This window comes from Heterocephalus glaber, unplaced genomic scaffold, assembly GCF_053883595.1.
Source record: "Heterocephalus glaber isolate CG9 unplaced genomic scaffold, H.glaber_assembly_v1.0 deba00001004, whole genome shotgun sequence".
NCBI classification, from domain to species: Eukaryota; Metazoa; Chordata; class Mammalia; order Rodentia; family Bathyergidae; genus Heterocephalus; species Heterocephalus glaber.
Window position 1 is genome coordinate 6,993,058 of NW_028258179.1, and position 20,671 is coordinate 7,013,728.

General features: G+C 42.7%; 1 long non-coding RNA gene across 1 annotated transcript; it reads right to left on the minus strand.

Annotated features, from left to right (window-relative positions):
• Positions 1-2,136: 2,136 nt before the first annotated feature.
• On the minus strand, positions 2,137-10,408 carry LOC106008017 (uncharacterized). The gene is made up of 3 exons (XR_001182567.3): positions 9,323-10,408; positions 3,067-3,178; positions 2,137-2,538 (listed from the first exon to the last, which is right to left on the minus strand). It is a non-coding gene; the product is annotated as an uncharacterized LOC106008017 (long non-coding RNA).
• Between the last annotated feature and the right edge of the window lie 10,263 nt (positions 10,409-20,671).

Genomic DNA, 20,671 nt, shown 5'->3' on the forward strand with positions numbered 1-20,671 from the left:
TGGCCATTTTTATATTTCATTGTATTTTTTGTGTTTAAACTTGTAAAAAACTTTAAATACTGGTTTTGTGGCTTGTGTCTAGATGACCTCCAAGGCCTCATGCAGTCTTTTTCGAAGGTAGCTGAATCTGGAATGTGTAATGCTAGGGTTAAAGGCGTGTGATTGCTAAATCACTACACGTGAGTGATTAGCTTGCCACAGCCAAACCCAGTAGTCTGACGAAGATAAAAGGAGCAGAAAGACACTGATAAACTCCCTTGTTGCCCTACCTTGTGTGCCCCATGTTGTTTCTCTTCTGGGATGCCTGTTTGCCATCCCTGCCTTGGTGCCAGCCAACTATGGACTGAAAGCTCCTCAAACTGTAAGCCAAATCAACCTTTTCCTCTTCAACTTTGGATGTCAGGTATTTTGTTTCAGCAACAAGAGAAACGTAACACAATTGGTAAAGATTAATTCTATATCTGTCAGATCTTATAAGTAAGATTAATCCTGCATCTATCAGATCTTGCAAATCACTTTCATAGTCTATAGTAAGGTTATTTACTTGTTTTACTTTTTGCCATTTATATGTTTTTCATTTTCTATCCAGTCCATTTTAACCTGGTTTCCAGCCTTATTATTCTTCTGGAACCAGTCACTTTGAAGTTACCAACGACCTCTACATTATTAAATTTATTGTAGAATTTTCTGTCTTCATCTTGCTCAACCCAGTTACAAATCTTTATTTAACCTCTCCTAAGGTTCAATTTCTTCCCTGGTAAATACAGTCACTACGGACAGCTCTGCAAGAGTGTTGCAAACATTTGCATACATGCCTGGAGGAAGCATGGCACCCACTGCTACAGCTGGTCAAAAGCCTACATTTCTGTTTTCTGTGTGTCCTCAACCTCATCATCCTAGAAAGATGCTGCTCAGCAGTGCAGGAAGCAGGAGCAAGCATTGATATAGACCTCCCATGCCCCGGAGCGGTGCTGGTCGCGTCCCACAGCAGCACCAGCACTTCAGCTTTCAAATGTGAGAAGCAATAGAAAAAACTATGGAAATGACAACATTACCAACAGCTTGCCTTGTCCCAGACACCTTTCTATATGCTTTACAATAAAAGATGGAATCCATGTGGAGCACTGTAGCTGGTTCAGCATCAAGCTAAGGGCTCTATACTGTATGTCCATTCTCATCCTCTTCGATACTACTTTTTAGGCAGTACCATACTCAACATGGCCACTCTGCACTCCTTCCTTCCAGGCAGACAGACAGGAGGCATGGGCCAGCCCACATATCTCGTCTCCCATCAAGAGCTGTGGAAAAACCATCCTCCCTCTAGCCAGAGTCAGCAGGGACAACACGGAAATTCATGGAAAGTTCTGAGCATATGAGAAGGTTTTTCTGCTAAGCCTTTGCCAAAACTGGGGGCCAGGAGGCAGAACACCAGCTCAGACATGTTGAACTGGGCCCTTACTGGGTCAGCCTAACATTGAAAAGTCCAGACATGTCACCTAGACGCTGTCTCTGTGGGTATGTCGGGTGGGCCACCCTGACTGTCTTTCCACCCAGTGGCTCTGCTCACTGCAAACACCTGCCTGGCCCCAAAGGAATCCAGGTTCTTGAGCCCAGACCCTGGGTCTGTGCCCTCAGAGAAAATGCCTGTGACAGCCACACTCCACTTTCGGTGGAGTGGAGTGGAGCTTCTTAGAGACAAGCTGCTCAGAATTCTCTGCAAGACCCATGAAGACACAGGCATTGCTTGGTTCTCCCACTGGGAAGGTGCAGGGACAGCATGGCCCAGAAGTGAGTTTACAGACATAAGGGAGGGAGGCAGATATTAAACCCGTACCAGGAGGAGAGAAGTCAGGCTCATTGTTGAAGGAAAGCAAATCAGGCAAACCCAAGATGAACTTGAGCAACCTTCTATAATCATAGAGGAAATGAATAAAAAGATGAAAAAAATAAGATAATAGAAGCAGAGGACTAGCCAAGGAGACTCAATCCATGAATAGAAGCTGCTCCTGACAAAGAACACCCTAGATATTAGCAGGAGGTGGTAACAAAAGATATTAAGAGAACTTTCCTGACCCGCATTAGGTGAGTTTCCTGGAGGAGCAGTCCACAACCCAAGGCAACATTAATGAACAGAGATGGGCTTATATATTTTACTTTATTTCAAAACAACAAAAGAATGACTTGGAGCTTAGCCTCCAAGAAATGAATGCCAGGTAAGTTGGCCTAAAATATCTCCTCTGCTACCCTGAGTGCCAAGAGGCCATAGAGAAGTACAGGCAGAGCTACAGGGTGAAGTTCGGGGGTCAGGAGTCACAGACATGGTGGACACACCAAGCATCTCGTTCCTCAGCCTCTCCAGGGAGATGTGGAGGGACAGGTCCCACCCAGGAATCATCTCCTAGTGTCCTGCACCCACAATGCAGTCCCAAAGAGGGATGTGGCGCTTTGATCAGCAACACGCCCATGAGGAATGGGAATGGAGCTCAGCGTCAGAGCGCTTGCCCATCATGTGTGAGGTTCTGGGTGCAGTCTCCAGTCCTAAAAATAAAAACAGATGAGCTATGACCTCCTCCACAGATGGCCCGACCACCCCTTTGGTTCAATGCCTGTGAGGTTGAGCAGGTCAACATGTCACATGGACCCTTGGTGGGTGAGCTGTCACTTGGGTGCACCACACTGGGTATGAAGGAGGGCAACCCCTGCAAATGCTGGGGGAGCAGACTAGATGGAAATCCACATCCCCACCCATCCTGTGCTGACACTGCTGCTGACCCTTGGCTCGGTCATGGCCCCATGTCCTGGGGCCTGTGCTCTGGGGAGGGTACACACAGAATGTGGATTACTAGACTCTGCCATGGACACATTCCTGCTTTCTGCCTAGCCCTCCCAGACTCAGGCATAACAAGTCACATGCTTGGTTTGGGGCTACCAGAGGCTGGAGCCCGTTGAACTCATCCAAGAGACAAATGTCAGCTATCAGCCCCTGAAATTGGGTGCCGCCTGTATCCCTGCCCTGTCCTTCCTTTGGCTATGCCTGTTGATAACTGCTGTGACCCCAAGACTCACCTTCTGCGTGGCAATGCCAGCTTGTCTTTTTTTCCCTTTACAGGTGATTTCTTTTCAAACTGCCATCCTGTGCAGGTATTTTTCTAATTTGAATGTTTCATGTCAAAGGTTTCTTTTGGAGACAGAAAGAGCAATTCAGCATTCGATATAATTAAGCAATGGCCCATTGATTTGCTTACCACTGTAAATACTCCTTCTAGTCTCATTCACTGTGTTGGTTCCTAATGAGTTTATCCTTAAATAGGTATTTACTGATGTCTTGACAGCGGCAATTCCAAAGTGCCCGGAGGCCCATCCGTATTTAAGCAAAATGAGCTAAGTTATTCAGAATTCAAATATGACCCCAGCGCTGTGTTTCCTGCTGTCCTTATGAAATGAGCCTCAAAAAGATTGCAATTGAGAGAAAAGAACCATGTTCTGGTTTTTGTAAGTGAAACCGCACTTCTAACAAAGCCTGGCCTGTTCTGACAGTTAACAAACACTCAAATCCCTCACACTGTGTCATTTAATGAGCAAACTGCTGCTCTTTTTAATGAAGCCAAAGTGATGGTGAGAAGCGCAGATATTTCCCCAGGAAAGAGGGAAGGAAATGTTAATTACAAAGCAGTTCACATGGCAACGGTTGATAAATGAAGCCAGGAAAATGATCCTCTCCTTATTCTCCTTTCCTCTGCTAAAGAAGAGATCTGAAAAGGCAACTTGATGTCTCACTTTTGCTGTGAGGTTGCCACTTTAAGTTGGTTTCTATAGACCCATCATGTAGGTGGCTGGGACCAACACAGGATTGGAGAGGACAGAAGAGGACCCTTGCAGGAGGAAACAATCTCCTCCCGCTCACCTCCCATCAGCTGCCATGCACCTGCAGCGTTGAGTCCCTCCATTCCTGGGTCTTTTAACTTTGCTGGGCTCAGTGAGTCCTAGCAGATGTCTCTGGAGCTGGGTTGTGGGCTCTGGGGAGCAACAAGGTCTGCCTTCCTGGCCAGGCTTTCTATGTTGCATGGTCAGTTTATATTTCCATATGCATGAACTGCTTCCTTTGTTGGCAGCCTGCATCCATTTCCCTCTTGGAGAGAATTTCAGAGGAAATTCCCAGTTTCAGAACTCAAACATGGAGCCTAGAGGAAGTCAGTCACACTTCCCACCCCCTGGCATTAATGATTGGCTCAAAGATGGACACGTGACCTTGACCAGGCTCATCTGGGCCAATGAGATACATTTGAGTGACTGGGCAGAGGACCTCTTTCCCCAGTGGATCTAAAGCTATATGTAGTTTGAGCAGCTATCTTTTAATCTTTTAGTGCCTTTCTAGATTCTTAATGGTGATATTCAGTTTTCTTTTTTCCCAGTGAGTCTGAGACAAACATATTGGTTGCATAAATGTTGCCATTTCAGTCTTTGTTTTTTCTTCTGGTACTGGAGATTGAACCCTGGTCCTACACACTGAGCTATTTCTCCAGGCTTTTCTTTTTCTTCTTTTGAGATAGGGTCTCATTTAGTTGTCCAGGCTGGCTTCAAACTTGTAATCCTCTTGACTCAGCCTTCCTAGTAGCTGGGATTACAGGCTCATTTATTTTTGCTGTTAGTATTTCTTTTTTTCTCTTTGCTTTGGGTTTAATTTGCTCTTCTTTTTCTAAGGCCTTTAGATATAAGCTTAGATCATTAACTGAGAAATTCCTTTTTTTTTTTCAAAGATGAACACACAGTGCTACGGATTTCTCCTTTGAGGACCCTTTCAAATTGACATTGTCTTCGGTTTTATTCACTTCAAAATATTCTTTAATTTTTCTCGTGACTTCCTCTCTGATCCATGGGCTATTCAGAAGTGTGCTATCTGATATTGAAGCATCTGGTGGTTTCTGAGCTATCTTCCTATGGGTTTTTAGCTTGATTCCATCAAGACTGTGATCGATCTGGGGGGAAAGCCTGGGTGGGGCTCAGGCCTTTGTTCCAGAGACTGTTTGCTCCCCCAAGCTGCACCACAGGGGGTTCCTCACAGGTCTTGATCTGCCTGTCTCTTCCTGGTGAGCACCATGAGGTCTGGGAGAAGTGGCTGCAGGTGTGAATTCCTCGTGTGTCTCCTACTCTCAGGAGTTCTCTGTAGCACTTAGCCTTTAGTCTTTTGTCAGACATTTTGCCTGTCTTGTTTGGCATTGAACTTTTCCACCCCAGGTATGAAGAGCTTGTGTCTGGTTTCTCCGTATGGCCTCTTTTCCTTCTATGTTTCTTTTTTTTTTTTTTTCTTCCCCTTCTTGCATTTTTTTAGTTGAGGTAAAATTCACACAACATAAAATTAACCATTTTAAGGGGTTCAGTGCAATGGCATTTAGTACATTTACAGTGTTGTGAGACTCCTGGCCTCTGCACAGCTCCAGACATTTCTGTCATCCTTAAGGATACCCTGCACCCATTGTTATGGCTGTGTCTAGCTGCCTCCAAAAGCCTCATGCAGTCATAAGTGGGGCTTTTCAGAGGTGGCTGGATCTAGGGTGTGTGATTGATTCAGAGTGTAATGGTAGGATTAAGGGTGCTAGGGTTAAGGGTGTGAGTGCTACCTGCCCTAAGGGCGAATAGCCTGGACACAATATAAGGGACAGAAAGAGGCTGGCTGCTAGTTACTTGTAGTTGGTTGCTTGCTTGTTTTTGCTGTCTTCTTCCTGTCATGAACTGTCTCTCCTCTGTGATGTCCCTCTGCCATGCCACCTGCCTTGGAGCCAGCTGACTATGAACTGAAAACTCTACAAACTGTGATCTAAATAAAGTTTTTCTCCTTTAACTTTGGGTGTCAGGTATTTTGTCTCAGCAATGAGAAAAAGTAACTAAGACACCCATTAAATAGTCCCTCACCTCCCCTCAACCCCCTAAGCAATCGATTTTCTGTCTCAGTGTGTCTGCCTGCTCTGGGTATTTTGTATACGTGAGTGAAATGATACCATTTGTGGCCTCCCGTGTCTGGATTATTCCTCAGATCTGAGATTGGTTGCCTGTCCTGTACCCTCCAATCTGCTGGGAAAAGTCATGATCTTACAGACTGGTGTCTTACTATGGTTGCCAGGTAAGAGGCAGTTTAGTGAGTTAGCTTATAAGTAAGCAGCATGTAAGATAGGGTCAGCCGGTTGCAAAGAGAATAGAACTGAGTTAAGAGCTAATTCAAGCCATACAGCTAGTTAAGCTTAGAAATGTAAAAGCAAATACAGGAAAAGGATAAAAAATTAGAATAAGGATGGTCAGGTAAGAATCCTTCCTCCCAGCAAAGAAACTTCTTAGGTAGAATACCTGTTAGTCAATGATTCCCCCTACCTCCAGAATGAACTTCTGTGGAACTTAAAAATGCAAAATAACTGGTTTCCTTTGAGCTTGGCCAGCTTTCAACTCTACAAAGCCTCTTGTACTCTACTTATCCATATAAAACCGAGACAAACAAAGCAACCTGGTGACCCCTTGGGACCCCTCCCAAATTGGGAGCTATTTCTCTTCTTATTTTTCTAATAAAATATTCCTAATTGCCTTCTTTTGATCCATGATTTCATTCTTTGACTTCATGAGGCAGAGTCAGGGTTAGGTAGTTGGTATGGAATTAATTATTCAAAGGGTGCCCTCCCATCTTTTAATACCCTAAGCAGAAGCTGGAAGCCCAGAAGATTCCCTTCTGCAATCCTCCCCAGTTCCACATCCTCTTCCTAAATTACCAGATTGGCTATTTTTTTGTTTTGTTTTATTTTGAGACAGGATCTCACTATTAGTTCAGACTGGCCTTGAACTCACTGTGTAGTCCAGGCTGGCCTCGAACTCACAGCAATCCTCCTGCTTCAGCCTTCCTGCTGGGATTATAGGCATGTGCCACCACAGCCAGCTCAGATTTGCTATTATCTAAAGCAACTGCTTAATTAGATCCTAAGCTTTTTTGGTGTGTTCAGTTTTGGTGGTAGTTCTGGTAAAGGAGTAGTTATATGAAGTAATCTAAAATATTTCTCCATTTTTGTAAAAGCACAGTCAAAGGTGGTATCTAATAGGTGTCTTATATAGTTGAAGGTGTATGAACATACTGAATGGATTCCACACAGATTTCACTGTCAGAAAATGTTTCTTTTCAAAAAACCATGTTGGCTTTGCCTTATCACATAATGGGAAATGTAAAGCTTGTCATGAATTCTTTATTTTCTTGGCTGCCAAAGGGCTAAATTTAACTTTCAACCAGATTAACTCATGGATTTTATGTTTCTGGAATATTGATTTCTGCTTTCCTTTTAAAGGATCCTTGATTTTTTAAAGTTTCATTCTTATTTTCTTGAAAAAAAGTTGTAAAACAAAATGAATTTAGTATGATATCAAATGTTTATATTTAAATATCTATATACATCAGTTGTAAAATAATTTATGAAAATTTAAAAATAAAAATATTAAGACCATCATGGACATAACTCCAAATCACCACATTTAGAACTAACTCTTCTACAAATTTTCTTAAGATTTTTTTTTCAGTACCAGGAATCTAACTCAGGACCTTGAGCTTGCCAGGCAGATGCAGCACTACTGAGCTAAATCCCCAGCCTCCAAATTTTCTTAAGAAATCTGTGCTAGGTTACAGTATATACCATAAAATGGATGTGCATTTCCCATAAGGGTACAATAAGCAATTAAAATGAAATGTAAGCTGCTTATAAAAGTGATAGGAAAAATGGTGAAGAATCATTCTCCTTATTGTTGTTGCCATTGTTATTATTATTATTATGAATTATCATTATTGTTATTGTCATTATTATTTTGTGGTGTTGGAGAATGAACCTGGAGCCTTTGGAATGAGTCACATCCCTGTCCCTTTTTTTAAGTATTTAGTTTTGAGACAGGGTCTTACTAAGTTACTAAATTGCCCAGGTTGGACTTGAACTTACAATACTCCTACTTCAGCCCCCCAGAGGGCTGGGATTATAGACATGTGTCACCATGCCTAGCTCTTGGTTTGAATTTGATTTGTGAGTACAGTCACTTTTTTTTTTGCAGTGCTGAGGATCAAACCCAGAGAGCACAGTAGGCAAGCACTGTACTTATGAGCTCTATTCACAGCCCATACATCTAGTTTTTAAAAAGTAAAAGAAAGTGGGGCTGGGGATTTAGCTCAGTGGTTTCACTGCCTGCTGCGCAAGTGCAAGGACCGGAGTTCGATCCCCGGTACCAAAAAAACAAAAGAAAGTAAAAGAAAGTATGTGCCAACGCTAAATAAAAAATACATATATACAGATAAGTGTAATCTAAAGTGTAGCTGGCTTGAAGTACTCAGAAACACAATGCTGAATTAAGTAGCAGCCACTGAAAGCCCCCTTCTACTTTCTGACAGAGAGCTTTTTTCTGAGGAATGCCTCTCCATTACCTGGGGATACCTGGGATGTGCCCATAATTCCTTGCCTGTCAGTTTCTAGGCAGAGGCTGGCTGGCTGGGGCTGCAGATGCACCAGGCTCTCATGAACAACCCTTAAGATGCTTTCCAATTCTGAGATGCTTGGGCCAGATTCTCAGTCCATGGACAATTTCAGAATTCTCTTAGAGCCCCAAACATAACAGATCAATGTCAAGGCAAATTAAACACATGAGGCTTCTTATAAACAATGTCTCTGCACAAGATGAGCCTGGCTTTTAATTCTATTACACAAATTCCATTAAAGAAAACTTCTAAGGGAAGAAGTTATGGTGAGGATTGTTAAAGATGAACAATGTATTCAAAGGCAACTCAAAGGGATCTAACTTCTTTTTTTAAAATTAAAATCATGCACATCTTAAATACTCCTGTATTTATGAGAATTCATCATGAATCTTCCCTTGATGGCTTCTCACAGTTCCTATTAATCTGGAGCATTTTTTGATCATTTGCGTTTTGAAAAATTCCTGAGTTCAGCAGGGTGTGCATGTTTCAGTAGTTGTCAAACCCACACACAGAAACCTTTGCAACCTTTCACTCTGGAACATATGGTTATTGTCCAAAGACACAGCTCAGCCTTCTACGGTAAGAGGTATTGGGGGGGAGGGGATCATTATTTGTGTTACTGTATAATTCAGGGCTGCTTAACTGCCAGATTTTCTAAAACTGCCAAGGAGGATTCAATGGGGATATAGGATTTGAAAGTTAACCTGAGCATTTGAAAGTGAAACTGCGTAAAGTGGGGAAAGGGCTCAACAAAAGAACCTTTTCACAGGCAGCACAATGCAAGCTCTAAGAAATTTAGAGGACGTGAGCAGAAGTATGGACAGAGAAGTCTGAGCTCACCTGGGTTCTTCAGGAGTGTGATGAAGTCAAAGTTACTCCAAGGACAGCCCTGTCTGGCCTAGAAAGGTTGTTGTGAAGTTATCTAATAATTTAAGAGGCCTATGATGTTCTGCTTTGTTAATTTGTATAATGTAGCCTTGCCTAAGGGAATAGATGTACTTCACAATTTTTAAAAAACAACAGCTCATGAATAAACAATGGGTCTAATGCAAAGCACTTCAGGCTAGAGATCCAATTCAGAGCCAGCCATGCCCTGACCCATTTGTGTCAGCCCACAGGAAAATACAAATTCTGCTCCACAACCAGTGTCTCCCAACCAGAGCTTGAAAGGTGTCCTTCGAGGCCTTTGAGGGGCAAGTTTACCAGGAAATACCACCAAGTGAAGGAAAACAGACATGGTGGTGAAATAGCAGTAATAAAACTGGCTCTGCTTTGTTCCCATGGCTGCATTTACATGTCAGGAACGATGGGCAGCTGGCTCCATGGGGCTTGGGACCAGGAAGATGCCCTGAGCTGAGAAGCAGAAGTGGTTTCCAGTTCAGGGATTTCACCAGATTCCCAGTGTCTTTCTCATCCCTTGCTGGGAGCGAAGACCATCAGCCCTGACTGCCGTGTGAGTCCAGCAGGAATCCTAGAATGGGAAGGCTGCGGCCTCACCGGTGTGGGCTGTGCAGGGAACTTGCCTCAGTGGTGATGGAAATGAGAACCAGGTGGAGGCACAATTGACAGCAAAAGCTTTCACTATTAACAGGTAACTAGTAATGTGTAACTAGGTGAGTGTAGCTAGTTGTAGGTAACTAGCTGTGATTAGTAGTTGGTAACTAGCAACAGGTAATTGGCAAGGTTAACTCCTAACCTGTAAATAGTAATGTTTAACTAGCTGTGGATAACTGGCAATGGGTAGCTAGTAGTTGGTAGCTAGTTGTGGGTAATTAGTAATTGGTAACTAGCTGTGGTTTTAAAAAGAATTAAAATGTGTTATGTGTAAGGTCAGACTGAGGGACAATTGAAGACCACTGAGGCAGGCAAGGGCTAAGCAACAGGCAGTGACTTTATTGCCGTCTGGGAGCAGATGGGTCAAGGGCGAGAAGGCCGCTGGCTCTGAGGAGGGTGCTTGTGGTTATATGGGGGAGTTCAGGTAGGGGAGGGGCACTGGTCAAGAGGGTGGAAAATTTGAGAGTACCATGGTGATGGGCCTGGGGCAGGCTGATAATCAGGGTGGAGGTGGGAGCAGCAGGGCAGCTGCTGGCTTCTTGTGATCTCTGTCCTGTGTGGATGCGGGGAGCAGGTAGCGGGTCTGTTTGGGTGGGGGTCTGACTGGGGGAACCTGTCACCATGTACATGTACCAACTCCCCACAGTGAAGTTAATCATTATGCACTACAAACATGTACTAATAAAAAAATTTAAATGCTCAGTATTTTTCCTATGATTATTTTTGTTACAATTATGTAAAGGTGCCAGGCATGGTAGTGCATGCCTATAATTCTAGCACTTAGGTAGCTGAGGCAGGAGGATCGCCCTGAGTTCCTGAGTTCAAAGCCAGCCTGAACTACATAGAGACCCTGCCTCAGGAAAAAAAAAAAAGATGTGCAACTATGCAAACATTAGCTAATGTTTTTATGTAAACAGTTAATTATATGTGTAGTGCAAACACACAATAAAAGAATAATCAAGCAGAAAAAGTGTACAAAATGAAAAATCAAGTCTCTTTGATTCTGGTCCTTTGATTGTTAGTCCTACAACCTAGAGGTGAGTACCAACTGTGATCTCAGAAGTACCCTTCTAGGATGTGTGCAGATAAAAGCAAGCAGAGCACAACCCGCATGTGATATTAATCAAAAAAATAAAGCATATATGAGATAAGTTCAAAACATCAGTTGACCTGGTTCTATGAGAGGATCAATAAAGTAGGTTGCATTCAGATAGACTGGATATGGAGGAATCATTTTAGAGAAAACAAACATCAGGTAAGAGGAAGAAACCATGAAGAAATTCAGGTGGGCAATTTTAAATCCATCACTGGGATCAAAGTGAAAGATCTGTTTTTTAAATGAAAATGTGATTACCCAAAGTGATAGAAATAGAGGAAATTATCCAAATTCTCATATCTGGTTTCAACAGAGTGCTAAGGAAATAAAATTTCCAATATAAATTGTGTCCAAAATTTATTTACAGAGTTGTTCTAAAAATTAAAAATACATTTTCACTCTGCTATGAAATTCCTAAATAAAACAATAGAGAAAACAGGGACATGTGTTTTCAAGTTACTATGACCTTGCAATACATACTCAAAAATTGAGCAAAGAATCAATCCAAGTAGACTATTAGAAAACTTGATCCTTTGTAATATCCTCTCATTTCTGTAAGCAGATAAAAATATATAAAGTATACACAAAATTTGATGAAATTTAGCCCCCTGTTCTGATAGAATACATTAGGTAAGAGAGAGACTATTTCCTTACAGTCATTTTGAATGCAGCTAAAACAAAATTTGTGTCCACATTCACCCATGGGAAGATTTACAAGAGGTGACAGATCTGCTCATTTTCTTGGTTGAATTATTTAAAGATATAAATTTATGTCAAATATTCCATTGTATCCCATAAACATATACACCTCGTATTTGACAATTAAGAGAAAATTAAACATGAAACTTGCTAAAGAGAAGGCAGAGAGTCCGTCCCCACCAGGGTGGGTGAAGGATAGGTAGGGAAGGTCATCCTGGAGCACCCCAGCCACCCCCTCAGAGGCCTCAGGCCCCTCGATCCACTTTGGGTGCTGTGGGTTGTGATTCTTAAAGGAGATGCATGTCAGAAGCATTCCCAATAAGAAGACAATATTCTGCTTTAGCTCCAGAACTGTTTACTATTGTTCTGGAGTTTCTAGCCCATAAAACAAACATGCAAAAAACAACAGAAAAAAAGAGAGAGGAAGAGGCATTCTGTAAAGGGTAAGAATGTCTTCAAAGGGTGAGACAGTTCACCCAAGAAAAAACAGGAAGTGGTTTCCTGACCAATAAAAACTACAGTAGCTCGGTGGGTGTGTGGAGTGTTTCTGTACTGCTAGAGAAGATTGCAAGTTCAAGGGCAGCCTGGGTAATTAGTGACTTGAGGAGACCTCGCCTCAAAAAAAGAAGCATATGGAGGTAGCTTGGGGGAGGGTTATAGGTTCGATCCCCAGGACCAGAAAAATGTATAGTGGCTAATCAAAGAGTAAATAAATGCACAATTGTTCAAAGCTTTTCAGTATAAAATCAATAGCACAGCATTGTGAGTAACTTATATGCATTGCAGGGCAGACTTATGAACATTTACTGGAACCCTGAGAAAACTATAAAATTCTACTAAGAATGAAAAAAAGCATTAAAAGGAATATTGTATAGATGTTAATATTCACCAAAAAGTTCTGTCAAAGTTCACACCACTCTTGTTAAAAATACCAAGAAGAAAGCTCTTCTCATATGGTTATGTCAAAATTAGACGTCTTCCAAAACAAGAAAAATTTATGAAATTAGTAAAATAATTCCAAACAATAAGGGGAGAATGAGCCTGGAAGAAACAGACTCATCAATAGGACTGAACAGGAAATAGACAAGTAACTTCCCTCTGTGTATTTTTTCATTTATAATATATTTATTATATATATATCATATATAATAATTTATATGTAATATATGTCAATATATTTATAATATATTTTTTCAAATATATTTTATAATCTGTATATACATATTTCATGCATCACAAGATGGTGGCACATACCTGTGATCCCAGTACTCAGGAGGCCGAGGCAGGAGGATCACCACAAGTTCGAGGCCAGCCCGGGCTACATAGTGAGATGCTGTCTCAAAGAACTAAAATAATAATAATAATAATAATAATGATAAAATGAATAAAATCAATGGAAAAATAACAATTCACCTCATTAAAGGTGAGAGCATCATATTGTAAAAGTTAATGCTGAATTAATGTACTCTTATTTGATCCCAATAATGTAAGTATAAAAAAAAATCAAGTACAATACCAGATTTAATACAGACGTGTTTATTTAATTGTAAATAAGTGAAGCAAGGTAAAAAATAAGATAGAAAAATACAAGAGATTTTATAGATTGTTTTTTCATGCCGATAATTCTCACTGACCTACAGTCCTGCCTTTATTTACTTTGAGACAGTCTCCCTAAGTCACTAAATTTCCCAGGCTGAGCTTGAACTTTTGATCCATCTCTCTCAGTTTCCCAGCATGCGAGGTTTACATATAGGCTGATTATATTTTACTCTACTTCAAGCTTCGTGTTCTTTTCACCTTGAAAAAGTCACGTGCAAAACTATTTAATACAAAGAACAACCCAGTGAAACATTTAAAAAAAATGCTAACCAAATACTGCACTTCTTTGCCTAAATAAGGAAATCGTTTTTCAAAAGTGAAAAGACCTGTAGTGGAGCGGAAAGTTGTTAAAGTTTCCGAGAGATTGGAGCTTTTGTGAAAGTTTGAGGACGCCGACAGTAACTTGCCCAGAGAACGTCTTTTCCGGATCATCCGGCACCCTGAGATTGTTAGGGGATCCCTGCCTGGTGTTTAAAAGTGTATGTTGACAGCTGCAGCTTTGACAAGACCATTTCCTCAGTTTGTGGGAGGGGCCTTAGCTTTAGATGCAGAGACGGGGAGGACTCTGCTTGTCTTTAGGGAGCAGGGTCGGGACTCACTGGAAGGGTGAACGGCCAAGCATCAGAAGGTCCGGTCTGACTGTTAAGATGCCTCATCCTCTTCACTGCCAAAGGGCAGCCACTACACTTTCCCCTTCCGGCTTCTGGAAGAACGACCAGGACTCCCACAGACCAGCAGATGCACAGCAGAGAGAGGCTAAAGACAAACTGCCTGCGGAGGGGTCTAACCATAGAAATGTGTGGAAGACTCGCAGACTCTGGACTGTCCGTACTTTTGAGCATCCTTACGAAAGCCATACGCCTGGTTAATTTGCGGGTTCCTGGTTCTCTTTCAGTGCTGTGCTGGTCTCTAAAGCTGTAAGAGTCAGAGCCCTCACTCTCTTCCTAATTACCCACGTGTGTGTCATTCATGGCTGACCTTTTCCCTGCCAGTTCTGAAGCATTCCAATATACGGAATTAACCCCGGTTGAATATTTTGCAGATGTGTTTATTTTTCTTTGAGTCTCTCTGGATTTCTTGCACCAAGTTCACATGTTTTCCCCTGGGCTCCCTGACCCATTGCCTCTCCAGCTCCCATTGGGACAAATAATGGGATTGGCAGGGGTAGCCAAGGGTGAGTCCTGTTTTGGCCCAATTATCCAGGATAAATTCAGAAAGACTGATTTATGCAAATCTCTCGTGGACTGGGATAGGAAGTATGTTTTTATCCTGCCTGCTTCTTTTGAATATTTCTAGGAATCCGGATTGGAAGAAAACTCTTTGGGTCTCCCTCTTTACAGCACAGAGTATTTGTCCCTAAATTTAGACTTCTGGGGGGAGAGTGAGAACCCCTCTTAGGCATACACTCCTAGGCTAAATTCTCCATTCTGGCTCATTGAAAGAATTGAGCCAGTGAACCAACAAGGATAGATGTTTACATCCGGTTGGTTCCTGGCCCTGGGACTCACCTCATTTAGAGAGGTATTAGAAATGGAACCCCTAGACAAGCACATCCTATTCTGATTTAAACAGAATCTCATCTAAGAAAAGTATTTTACCCTGAGGCAAGGAATGGGCAAACAGGGAGAATCAAACCCAGAAAACCGGTTTGTCTGGTCTTAGCATCCGGGACTGTTCACAGCTCCCAGCCTCCATGAAGTCTCCGCGTCAGTACTTCCCCAGGAGGCCGCTCCTGGGCCTCACACAGCTCCCTCCATTACAGGAAGGGCTTCATTTTGTCCTCTCAACTCTGCCTCTTGGCAGGAGGCTGAGGCCTGTCAGCCACACCTGACCGGGGCAGCAGGTGGACAGGGAGCTGAGAACGCTGCCCTCTGCTCTCTTTGGCTAATTTTATGAGAAACTCACAGAAGGAGCAGAGCACCAATAAGTCTGTGTGACGTTTTTATTGTTGCAATCCACGTTTTCAGTACCATAGTTAATGTAAACCTCATTCCTTTTGTGTGACTATCCCAGAGCACATCCGTTCTGCTGGCAGCTTTATTGCCTGATTGCTGCAGGATACAAGGTCTTAGATAAATCCAAGAAAATGTGTTGGAAATTACTTTAAAGTCTCCTAAAATAACACACTTTTGGGGAGTTGTTTGTTTATCAATTGCAAACCATACTTCTCATTGATAGTACAGAAATGCTAGATTTTGCAAAGTGGTCATTTACAGAGCAACAAGAGCTCAGACACAGGGGATGGGGGTGGGGGCAGAATTATTGACTTTCAAGACAGAAAAGAAGTAGAAAGTTGACAACTGGCTACAGGATGAAAAGCCCAACACGCTGTGTGAACTGTCCATGCACCAGGCCTCTAGCAGAAGAGCAACACATCCTGCATTTTTCTGCCCCTCTGTTTCCATCATTGCTACAAAATTTTGTCATCTCTCAGTTGTCATATGTTTAGCTAGATCTAACATAGAACAAAAGACATCCAGGGCTGTTATTTATGGAGCAGGCAGGCAAATGCACCTGTATGAGTCTAAAGTAGATAGAACAATTAGGGGATATGGACCACTCCCCCTCCACTCACCAGAATTTGGGCAATGCCCCAGGTCCAACCCCATGATCTTTGTCCTAAGGCCCACCACCTAGAGGCAAAGATAAAAATAGCAAAGACCTGTAGCTGGCCCTGGTGGCACACACCTGTACTCCCAGCACTTGGGAGGCTGAGGCAGGGAATCACTGCGAATTCGAGGCCAGCCTGGGTTACACAGGGAGACCTTGTCTCAAAACCCCCCCAAACAAAAACAAAAACAAAAGACCCCTGGAAATTCCTAAAATTCCAAACCAGGTACATACCTGCCAGACCTGGCACATGACCTACAATAACCTTATCTCACTTGGAACTCATTAAAGGTTCACACATATGAACTGCATCTCACCCATCCAGTTATAACAGTCAGAAAAGACATAAGCAGTAGTACAACTGATATTATTGTAGATGGTAAGTTAATTAGATATCTTGTGAGGAGCCAAAGTGGAGGACAATGAAGACACATTCACTGAAGGCCAGCATTGTAAAGGAGAGAAACTACCACACCCACGTAGGATGAACAGCAGTGATTGATATTCTAAACAGGTATCAATCACCTGGGTGGGGGCCCAAGGCCTTCCAAGGAAGATCCCTGACCCACCCCTTTCCACCGAAAATCCTTGCTCATTCCTTGTACTCTTGCTATGTGACTTGTTTCCTCATTGGATCCCCACTTAATCAATATTACCTAAGCAACTTTATTTGTCATAATCTTATTGGTTGCTCATAGTTTTGCCCACCTTTTGATTTCTCATTGGATCAATATTACCTAAGCAACTGTACTTGTAATCTTACTAATTGACTATACTTTTGTTCCACTTTGAACCCACCTCACTTCCTGGCTTTGTTCCATAAAACACCTTTGAGAAGTTGGGTAAGTGGCCAACCCACCTTCCAGACCCCCTTCTGTCTCTCTTAGAGAGAAGCTCTCTTTCTCTCAATACATTTTTCCTACTCTTGACCTCCATTGTTCCTAGAATTCATTCTTCGATTTCAGAGAACTTGTGCTTTGGCTATCTAGCAGGTTTGGGAGTTACATCTCTTCCCCTATATCAATCTGACTCATCACCTGTCAATCATGTTGCCAATCATGCTCTGAAAGAGCAATGGGAGGTGCCCTCTGCCTGGCCCACATTTTCAAATCCTTAGGTCCAAGGATTCCACACCTGTGCCATTTTTCCTTTTCTGTCATCATGAGCCTTCTTGCTCTGAGTATACTGTACTTCCCCCCTTTAAACTTCAGTAAACTTAGCTGCTTTTTCCTTACCATTGCATGCTATGTCAAATTCTTTATTGTCATGCACAAAAACCTGTCCCAGGATGCCATCACCCACAGTAACAATTTCAGTGCTCAAAGCCACCTTGAAAACAAGAATGAGAAACCTGAGATCATGGAGGTGGGGTAACCCAGCCTTGATGATTGGGTGAGGAAGCCCAGCATTGATCATAGCTCTGCCGGAAGGCACAGGTGCCTCTCAAACTGAGTTTGCTTCAATCTCTTTGGCTTGATGTTCTGAGAGAAGACCAGGTGGTTTTGATTTTCCTGGATGCCATGTGACAGAGCAAAAATGACAGTTTAGACTGGGGTGGAAACTTCAGGCTACACATTTGGGCTAAAAACTCAGCGCTGATTTTATATGCAATCATGCTTTAGTTCATTTATTTCCAATACTGGAATGATGTGGAATATTTATTCGAGGCTAGGAATTACTGAGGAATCAAAAGAAAGCTTTTGATCCCCTTTGAGGTGACAATCAGAATTCATGACATAGATTAGGCAGAATCGAGTTCCTGGAAACACATATTGGTGGTGGATGGCATGTTTGGCTGAATATCAGTTTGTTCATCTATAAAATGGGAGAGCCATCATAAGGATGCCTCTGAAATGTGTGGCCAAAGTGGGTGCCTCCAAAATATCCCAACAATGCACCATCCTTAGACTTCATTACATTTAAGACCTGGAAGAACCTGGGAGTTTGTTGGAAAGGTTTCTCAAGAGGCCCTTGGTAAGCTGGAAGGACAGAGAAGCAATACCATTTGAACTTAAAAAATTTGGCTAGGTAGCTGGCAAGTTATCAATGTTACAGCTTATATTCAATTGTATTTTATTTATTTAACAAATAAAACATGTGGGCCTACTGTATGCTGGGGCCTATGACATCAACCCTGCTTTCCTGGATGTTATGGATCTGCACAGCTCATCTGTAATGTCTTACATCTCCATCTGTGTCTAGAATTACACAGCACTGCCACAATTCAAAGCTGAAAGGGAGGACAATTGAAGCTTATCATTTATACGGCCCCACCCAGGAAATAGAATACTATGGAGGCTGATACCATGTGTCAGCTTCCAGGACAAGATGTCCATCCTTGGTGTAGGAGGGAATGGTGGAGTATACAGGACTGGAAGCAAAAGCACCTTCAGCCATAGTTTCCTGCTTTGGGTCACAGACTGTTTGCAACAACCCAAGGACTGCTTTGCCAGCATGTCTGAGTACCCTACTAAAGTGGGTAGCTGGCCACTCCTAATAACTATGAAAGAGTTAATTCTGTATAAACCGAGCTCATAGTCTCTTAAAATCAAGGAATGAAATCTTGGACAAAAAGAGGAAGGTAGTCTCACAAAGTTGAAGAATGAAATCACAGACAAAACGAGGAAGTTAGGAGAGTACTTATTGGAAATAAGAAAAAGAGAAATAGCTCCTCTCTCCAGGAGGGGATTCTGAATGGAAGTTCCAAATTAGCTTCTTTGTCCTGCTCTTATATGAGTAAGCAGGGTACAGGAAAAAAGTCAGTTATCACCTCATTACAAAGAAAATATGTTCAAAATAAACCAGCTATTTTGCATTTCTATGTTCCTCCAAGTCCAGTCCAGGTAAGGAGGAACTACAACTGACTTAACCAACATACTCTGCATGAGAACCTTCTTCCTGGGAGGAAGGGTCCTTAGCTCTTCATTCTTATCTTGACTTTTTATCTTTTTTCCTTTATTTTCTTTTACCTTTCTATGCTTAACTAGCAGCATGACCTGCATTAGCTCTTAACTGAGTTGTGTGCTATTTTTCTCTATCTGACTTTACCTTAGGCTGCCCTGACTGCCTCCTGATAGGCTTACTAATTAAATTATTACCACTGGTACTTAGGTGTACCTTTGCATGTGTGTGTACACTTGTGCAAGCATCTGCATCTGCTCACCAAAAGGGCCATGTCTGTCTGGGGAGGAAGATGACTACAGTCACAGAGTTCTATAAGTGGGAGTCAAAAGGCAGAGACAGTTTCATGTGGGTACAACCTGTGCAGCCCTATGAGGTGTGGGCCTGGTTGAACACTCCGTGGTCGTCATCTTGATTCCTAAATATTTTTTTCCACTGGAGGCCTGAATTTTCCCTGGGTCCCACAGATGATGTGGTCTGTTCTGGGAGTGTGCCTCTAGGTGAGTATGTAAGAAAGAGATTGTAGAGGAACCCATATGACCCAGAGCTGGGGTATCACTGTTGGTGTCCCTTTCCACCAGGCATGGGTACCAGCCAGCTACATGGAGGCTTAGGGAGCTACCAGATCAGAGCAAGGCCCTGAGGGCTCCCTGCCAAGCTGGGCAGTGGGGAATATTAAATCCTGATTAAGCATTTAAACTAGAAATCAGGCCAGGTGTGGTGGTGCTTATAACCCCAGCACTCTAGGAGGCTAAGGCAGGAGAACCACAAGTTTGAGTCCAGCTTTGGCAACTCAGTGACCTAGTGAGACCCTGTCTCAAAATAGAAAATAAAAAGAGTTGAGGATACAGCTTCGTGTAAAGGCCCTGGGTTCAATCCCCAGTGCTGAAATAGGTAGGTAGGCAGATAGGTAGGTAGGTAGATAGATAGATAGATAGATAGATAGATAGATAGATAGAATGATACCAGAAATCAGGACACTGTGCCTAAGAGTTTGTCTTTAAATACCTTTTTTGAATTCTTGTTATTCAGAGCAGCATTCTCTGTTATTCATGCTCTGAGGTGGGCAGCAAGGGCCGCCCCCCCATGCCAAGCTCTTCCCAGCCTGACCGCTCCTGTCGTTGGTGCCTGTGGTGAGGCCTGCACCCTCCATCAGTCTCTGCCTCTGACAGCCTCTGCCATCTGTGAGGCCCCACTCCTGCAGCTGCCTCGCCCTCTCCGGAGAAGCCTGACTCTCGGTCTCACTGCAGAAGTGGGATCTCTACATTTTTAGTATTTTATTGTCATCTCTTCTTCATCCTGGTGGTAGACGTTGCTCCTTTGCACCTGCTTTTCCTGGACTCCACAGTCCTTCTCCCCATCATTTTGGGATTAACCACTTCCTGTTAGCTAGCAGCAGGTCACATCGCATTTCCTTGTTCAAATGGATGGTGTGGGTTCTGTCTCCATCTGCATGCAAGAGAGATGAGGCCCTTTCTGATGGATCATTTATTATACAGCTACAGCCTGTAAGTGAAAGTGCAGAGTTAAAATAAAGAATGCTCAAAGGTCAGCACAGCAAAGGTTAGGATAGATAGCATCAAACTGTGTGTTTTTCTCACCGATGGCACAAGCCTCTAGCAGGAATGGGACAGAAGGGCTCAAACCTTCAATGAGGAGTTGAACTGGATGTGAGCAAAGGCCACATCTAACCTTGAGAATCTCTGATTCCACAGCGCAGTCTGAGTTTT